This window comes from Neolamprologus multifasciatus, chromosome 14 (assembly GCF_963576455.1).
Source record: "Neolamprologus multifasciatus chromosome 14, fNeoMul1.2, whole genome shotgun sequence".
Classification (NCBI taxonomy): Eukaryota; Metazoa; Chordata; class Actinopteri; order Cichliformes; family Cichlidae; genus Neolamprologus; species Neolamprologus multifasciatus.
In genome coordinates this window covers 4,086,274-4,094,597 of record NC_140452.1, presented here as the reverse complement: position 1 = coordinate 4,094,597, position 8,324 = coordinate 4,086,274, and the positions used below count along the sequence as shown (strand labels likewise).

Here is an 8,324-nt window from a genome sequence, read left to right as displayed (position 1 = left end):
CAGTAATGAAAATAGAGTTTGTTGCGCTAATTTTACATGGGATCTTGCCTTTTTCAAGTGCTTTTAGACATTAAACTAGAAACATTTTAACGTGATTACACAATGAAATGACCTACAAACAAGGTCAATGAATGTGGCAATATGAATAATAATGCTTAAATCCACAGAAATATACAGTTAACAGTTGGGTTAAATAACATCATTTGATGTAAAAAAGTTGTATATTCAATTATATTTGATGTAATACTACATTATACAACACAAAATAAATTGATTTATCTGTCAAAACATGTCAAAAAACTAGATATTGGCTTCAAAACTACATAATATCACATGTAAATTTAGATTTGAAGTGTAATTTACACTAATTTAATTCAAACTGGACTGTCAGTTTGAATTAAGTGTGCTCACTGTAAGATTGTGGGTCATATCTGTCAACCCCTGATTGTGTATGAGCAGTCTGTAGATGTGTATCTTACTTATAAGACATGAGACATTGTTTCAATCAGTAACATGAATTTTAATGACAAAAAACAACCATTCCTGGAACAACCCAAGAACTACCACTTGTGCTGAAAAGAAAAACTATTCAAAAGAAGGGGACACGGTCACCGAGAAGGTCCATCTGCCTCCCCACATCTGGAGCAACGAAAAGAGGACACTAAATACTCTTAATGATCACAATTAATTACTAAAACTGACTTCATTGCATTGTACATCATCTACCTATTAAGGCGCTAAGGCAAACCCGCTGCATACTACATCATTACACTCTGTCTATCTGGGTGAGGGGTTGGTTGGGGGAGGGGGGATTAGAAGTAGCCCTAGCTGTCATAAAGTCTCACAGTTAGGGATGCTGCTGGCCATTTGGGTTCCCCTGGAGAATTGTGAAATGGAATTAAATGCAAAGAACAAATAGAGTAAAACAAAAGCCGCAGTGTTATACTGATTATAAACTGATATGTTGTAAGTTGTCACTGTAATACAAACTTCCATGAAAATAACTGAACGGATGGTACTGTGTTTGCAGAGTAAGCACCACAAGTGTCAATGTATAGCCTTTTACAATAAACTGAAATGAAGGTAATACTTAAGACAATGCTACACCTGAAGCATGAACAGAGATACCTGTCAGCAGACAGTAACATACAAACTGGCTAGCGCGAATGCAAACTATATGTGAATAGGAGTTGCAGCTTATATTTCACTTTTCCCCTATCAAGTGGACCACCTGTGCTGTTGACACTGGCTGTGAACCAGAGACCAGTGCTACTGAACGCCAGATTATGTCAACCACAGGATGAAAATAAGACCTTTTTAGGCTCTCCACTCGTAGTCCGCAATTTTGGTTATCAACGTCAGGACCTTTGGACTGACCGCGAGGTGTGTCTTAGATGTGTTCCGCACCACTTTGGATCCCTTGTCAGGGTTTATCTTAAAGAGTTGTTATGCCTTTTGGTCAAAAGTCAGTAGTTAGTGCATAGTCTGATTAAGTTACATAAGCAAAGTGATAAATAAGTTCAAAGTTAAGAAATATTAGAAGTAATTCATGCTAAAAACAGTTAAAATGTCTGGGTTCGAAATTTGCTCAGAGTGAGACATCGTTATCACAAGCGATCTTTGTATTGTATGTGCGGAAATGGGAGCGAGGGAGCGCTCTGATCATTCGCATATCTTTGACGTGTTTTCTCCGTTAATGCAGTGTTGCCAACTTAGCGACTTTGTCGCTATATTTAGCGAGTTTTCAGACCCCCTAGCGACTTTTTTTCTATAAAAAGTCGCTAAAAAAAGACGTGAAAGACATTACAAAAAACAATAATTGCTAAAAGAAATTTAATTTGTAGTTCTAAATAAATTCTAACTGCATTTAGGACGTTTTTTGCTCACTTTATGTCTCGTCCACGATGTTATTTCTCTCTCCAGCAGCGTAGGTTACAATTACATTAGCATGACCAATTATGCAAATTAGGTGATGACATCATTTAGCGACTTCTAGCGACTTTTAGGACAACCAATAGCGATTTTCCTTACTGAGGAGTTGGCAACACTGCGTTAATGCTGTGAAAAGTGCTTCGGCAGTATTAAAAGAGTGAACGAGTTCATGTACACGTTAAAAGTGCCCTACACGCTTGTACCATGGGAAACGTTCGTCTTTGTGAGTATTAATATGTTCAGAAATAACTTTCATATATGTTTACCTGGAGTTAACTGTGATGCTAATGTAACGCACGTGTTAAGCTAGGCTAATCTTTAAGTTTGTCATTAAGATGTGTATTAGCTAGCAATTTATTTTCACTTTCTGTATGTTTCAGTTACAAATAAGAAATAGCAAGGAGAAGCCTTGAGAGAGGATAAGGCTTCAAAGGATCTTCATTAAAAGCAAGAAAAGCAAGCCTTGTGTGGAAGATCTCGTCTATTTTGTTCGCTAGCTGTCTAGCTTCACATGGTCACGTGTGACCACGAGGGCAGCATAAGAGTCATCTGTCAAATGGAAAACAACAACTTAATCAAGAAACACAGCACTGGACTGTAAGTGTTTTTTACGTTTGCAATTAATCTAAGTGTAGATTGAACATGCTTTTGAGTGTGTGTTTGGACATACAGGTCATTGTGGAACAGAGGGGTGATGCAACGATGTTTGGTTAACCTGTGAGTATCCATTGCAAATACTATTTCAGGGTAGTGAAACATCTGTGAACATCTACTACTCAAACTTGACATGAGCATTACTCAAGGATATTTCAGAGACAGACATCTGAAAAGCAAATGTTGAGCATTTGTTGATTTATCAATCTACAAATCTTCCCAACACTCTAGCATTGCTCAGTCATGTGCGCTTTAGCTGCAAATGAAAGGAGATGTTTCAATGTATAAAACTGACTGGTGCCGCCTTACCTTTGCAAGAATTCCAAGGTTGCTGCTTGGCCTGCTGGATAGGAAATGTTCATGCAATAGTAAGAGCCAAACATCAGGATAAGTGCCTTGCTGAAGACAGTGATACGGCCATTCACAATGGTCTGGTCCACAGATAACATGTAGTGCTCTGCTGCCAAAGTAGAGTTTCCTGTTGTGTACACGAACAAGAGAAAGGGGACAACGACATTTAAAAAAGACAAAAAACAAATCCACACATGACTCTAACAACTGCTATGTTACACCTGATGTATATCAATTGCATACACTGGCACGCAGCTTGGGCCCCCCGGTCAACTGCAAGGTGCCCAAACTTCTGTGTATAGGGAAATCCCAGGAATGCTTACGCCAATCAGACAGAAATTAGCAGCATAATAATCCTATCAAATGTCAATGGTTTTATTATACTATACCATTACTATGGAACTGAGGAAAGCCACAACAACCAATCAGACCACAAAGCAACTCAGGAGTGTAAACTCAAGTTTTCTTGAGTTTACACTCCTGGAACTCCCAAGTAAACTCAATGCATGGTGTACTTGGGAGTTCAGTACAGTCCACTTCAGAGGGCAGGGTTGTTTGATCCACTTTGAAGAACATCTGGTCTTCCTCTTCATTGAAGTACTTGAGCAGTAGTGGAAGAAACACTGCAACATTGATGTCTGCAACATTCTTGCTAGATGTTTCCATTTCTCTGAAGATGGCCGCCATCCTCTCGGTCTTGTCATTGTGTTTAAGGAATGAAACAACTCTGGCACATTTATTTGCTATGTTATTCTCACCCATGTCCATGCCGGTGAGCTCTTCAAAATGAATCTTCATGCCAGTTATTAGTTCCACTAATAATGTCCTGTCTCTGAGTGACGAAGGTGACCCTCATCATATTCTCAATAGCTTTGGAGTCACAGCATCTTTCTCTGTACATTTTTTGTAACTCTTCCTTTCCAGGGGTTTCACCAGGCGGGAGCAGTGTTGGTTGCCAGTTTCTGCACCCATAACTGTCTAGCCTTCTCTTTTGAGTGGTGCTACCCTTTCCTCCACTGCTGCTAATAAGCTGTCTCTTTATGGCAAGTGAAGTCATTCCTCTCTTAAGGTTATCCACTCTGCTGACCATCTGTTTGGTGAGAGCGTCACACCCACTGCCTACAACTTCCCCTTCAATTACATCAGTAAATGCCACAGGGTAGGTCTTTGTCATCCATCTTGCTGTCTCACTGAGGTGTTTCTTCCCAGGTGTTGGGCATATGGTCAAGACTTCACTGACAATGAGTCGGATGACTTCAAGTCTCTCACGTCTTGTTGGCCGTTTCCCTGTTTCCAGCTTCCTGATGACATCAGATGGAGTCTTCTGCCAAGGAATTTGAAATTGAAAATGCCAACTGTTGACAGGCAGTTGACGAGGTCTGAAAGCCACATCCATGGAACTACTTGACTGTGGTGAGATTGAACTTGCTGAGCCAGAACCACCTGACGAGTAGCAACATAGAACAGAAGCTGTTTGGACATAATGATACAACACTTTGAAGCCATCAATTCATATAATATGGCCTCCATTATTTTTTACTTTGGGTTCCCTTTTTTTTCCAGCCTGTCCCGTTTGGTTCTTTTGCCATCAGAATTATTGTCTAAAGGCCATAAAGGATGCCCAACGGATTTACTTTACCAAGTGGACCATCCCGGCCTTGCCGTATTGGTCCATGTCATTGACCTTTTTATTTATACCTCATATACATAGATACACACACACACACACACACATATGCTGCATGTATGCAATGTACGTTTATATGTAGTCTAATAATTCGCCTCAGGTGCTTTAGCCTACTTCCTCTCCACAAAATAAAAGGTAATACTTGGCTTATCCTTTACATATACATTACATTTTACAGGGCAAAGCTAGCACAGTGGGCTACTTCTACTTCCTATTTCTCTCACTTCATCACGCAGCACATCTAGGCGCACACAAGCTCTCTACAGGAGTGCAGGTGTGTTACAGGAGTGGAACAGCTCGCCTATTACTCTTCTCTTTACCGGCTTCAGCTAATTCAAAATGCAGCTGCGCGTCTTTTAACAGGTACGAGAATCTATGAACGCATAACTCCAATTTTAGCCAAACTACATCGGCTCCCTGTTAAATATATTTTAAAATTCTTTTGTTCACTTTTAAAATTCTGAATAATTTAGCTCCCACCTATCTCTCTGAAATACTCCACTTATACAATCCCAACAGAGCACTTAGATCATCCAATCACAGGCTCCTAGCACAACCTAGATCTCGAATGAAGTTGAGAGGAGACCGGGCCTTTGCAACCGTGGCACCCAGACTCTGGAATAACCTCCCTGTTCATATTCGTACTGCCGAGTCTATCCAGTCTTTTAAATCACGTCTTAAAACTTATCTTTTTACTTTGGCTTTTGATTCTAACTAGTTGGCTGTTTTAGCTTATTGTGTTGTTACCTATTGTTTGTTGTCCTGTTTTATTGTTTGTTTTAATTGTCTCGTGTTTTTACTGACTTCGAAGCACTATGGTCAACATTGTTGTTTTAATATGTGCTATATAAATAAATTTTGATTTGATTATTAGCTCTTATTTTGCACACTTCATTTCACATTGAGACAAATGCATCAGTGTCAGCTTTCGTCACGGTGGAGAAACTATCCGCGTAGCAACTGCTGTGTTTACACGGTCACATAAAGCGGGCAGCTGACAAATTAGCGAAAAACAACTCTGCTAGCCAGCAAGTTAGTTTACAGCTAGACCAGCCGCTAACTGCACCTTAAACTGACAGACAACGTGCTTTTCCTGCATAGCTAGGGAGTCCATGCCTTTTACCGTCTCAGTAAACTACGAGCCATAGTGGTCAAGCAATGCAAGTTAATTCTACTGAGCTGAGTTTGATATATTTGCCTTGCAGCACTGCGTGGATGATCTTTCAATCTCTCTCTTCCACCGCGCTTTCCACAGCCATACCCGCGACCTTGTGGTTGTCAGTTCTAATTCATTGGCCGATGTTTAAGGTCATGTCGCTATGTGTCCGAACATCCAATGGCATGTCACATTGTTTTCATGACCGTGCCCTCACCCCAGGTGCAATGTATTTTCACAATCTAACTATGCTTATGTACAGAAAAATATATTTGGGTAACAAGGAGATTATGTTTTATTACATTTACAGTGATTTTATGTTATTTTACATTTCACATGTGAAATCAGTCTATTTATGTAAAAACAGTACACAACTGTAAAATACACAGTAAAATAATTTGACATTACTATTTTTTGGAACAGTGTGCTAGTCTGTGTGGAGATACAGAAATTATTTTATTGCTGCCATATAATCTGCATCATTATAACTGCATTGATAACATTCTTTACAGCATTATTCCATTTAATAATATTTCTCACAGTATTGATATTGCATTAAATTTGTTTAGTGAAGATGTCCATTTGAGGATCCTTCCATTATGTTAATTTTTATTACAAGTACGGTCAGAAGTATTTCATACACATTGCATATTTGTGCTTATTTCGAGTTGATGTTCGGTTCATTAAGGGTCTTAAAGATGTACAAGATGTACGATTAACTGTGACTAATGTCTGGAACCTATTTTAATCTGTAATTGACGCCATGGGGGGGCGTGTACCCCACTGCTTTATAAGTATCCACAACATGTATTTTGGTCAGAAGACATATGCTGATGTTTTCTCCGGGCTGTTAATAAACTCATCGTTTGATTGCACTTTTCTGGGGCCTCCGTGGTTTGTCTCACTGCTCTACATTGATCGATTTCACGACATCTGCCTTCTGGCAACTTCAGTCCCTAAGTCCGGATCACCTTCCTTATTTTCGGAACCATTTGGCCACAATTATCCAGTCCGAATGTCATCAAAGTAGATCCTATAGATCACTCCTGGTTTGATGTCATTCATGTACAGAAGGTGGCTGATGGTCACTCCATCCTGAACCATATTCTTTCTTAGTGATAAGCTGTCCTGCAGGACCACAGGTGCACTTCGTGGTAATTTGTGTTGGTCTCCAGTGTTGTTATCCACAGTCACATTGAATTCTTGATGACATCTATGTACCTACAGCAAAAAGGGTTAGGATAACATTTGTAACAAGTTTTTTTGGACTAAGTTGTTTTGGATGTGAAGGGGCCTTATGCTGATGTAGAGCTGGCATGAAGAAGTTTGCATCAACTAGTTAAAAAACCACTGGGTGCCAATACATCTTAACCCCAAAAGGTTGATTCTGTTCATCTGGACGTAGCTTTTTTCAGTGGGAGAAACATTTTGTCACTCATCCAAGTGCAGGTTTCCAACCTTATAAACAGTAGATTTGCATAATGACTGAAACATCTTAACACATGCAGTTTTTCTTTGAGATTGAGTCAGGCAGGGCATCCAGCATAAAACTCCCTGAGTAACTTGGTCTTACAAGATACCCAGAACAAATGGATGACTGCAGTTCAGCAAAAAAAGAATAAACCATCATGAAGCCTGAATATATGTGTGGACTAATTCAAGCCCAGCATGAGCACTCTTTCTGCTAACAGGCTACACAACTTCTGAGCGGTTCCAAAAGTGGGCAATGATCCACTGGTGATCAGAGCATGCTACATTACCCAAGAGCAGCGATGACAACAGCTGAACATGTTAGTAAAATACTCCAGTTCTACTTTTACAACAGCCTCCCGGAGCTGAGTACCATTTGACGATGGTTTTGATTTATGCATGTTGGACGAGGCTCCAACATGTCTTTCTGCCAAATTAATATTCATGACAACAGAGGCATACCCATTAAAATATCATGTAATGATACCTGAGGCATCTGAGTCTAATTCTGTAGACACAGAGTAAAACAAAAAGGAGACATCTTACTTTGACTGTTTTATTTTGTGCAACTGCACAGAAATGGGATCACTTGTTGGCACAGAGCAGAAGTAACACAAAATTGGCAAAAGCGACTATCGCCAAGGTTACACCTCAGTCAATGCCAGAAAAATGTAGTGGCAAGAAAGCAAAAAGAGCCCCTTTCTGAGAATCCGATGCACCAAATAAAAGATTTTTCACTGGACAGGCTGCAAAGAGACAAACTCACAGTTTTGTGCTAAAAATAATAATGGTAAGACTTTTAGTTACAACAGATTGTGTCAAAATGACTAAAGCTTGAGATTAAAACCGTGGATGAGAAAGCAGCTACCGTTAAAATAGTCTCAGTACAAGACAGAGGTCTGTTCTAAAAGTGACCCTGTCGACTGCGTCCTTACATACTCCTCCGTTTTATCTAATTCAGGTCTAGTTGATGTTCTGCAATCATGTGATCTCTGCTAATTTTGTGATAGCAACTTCTTTCTTCTGAGTGCCGCTTCTTCTGCAGGTCAAGTGTCTTTGGAAGTTTTTATATAT

At 39.7% G+C, this 8,324-nt stretch overlaps 1 pseudogene; it reads right to left on the bottom strand.

The window, feature by feature from the left end:
- Nucleotides 1-795: 795 nt before the first annotated feature.
- On the bottom strand, nucleotides 796-5,044 carry LOC146503269 (uncharacterized; annotated as a pseudogene).
- Nucleotides 5,045-8,324: the final 3,280 nt, after the last annotated feature.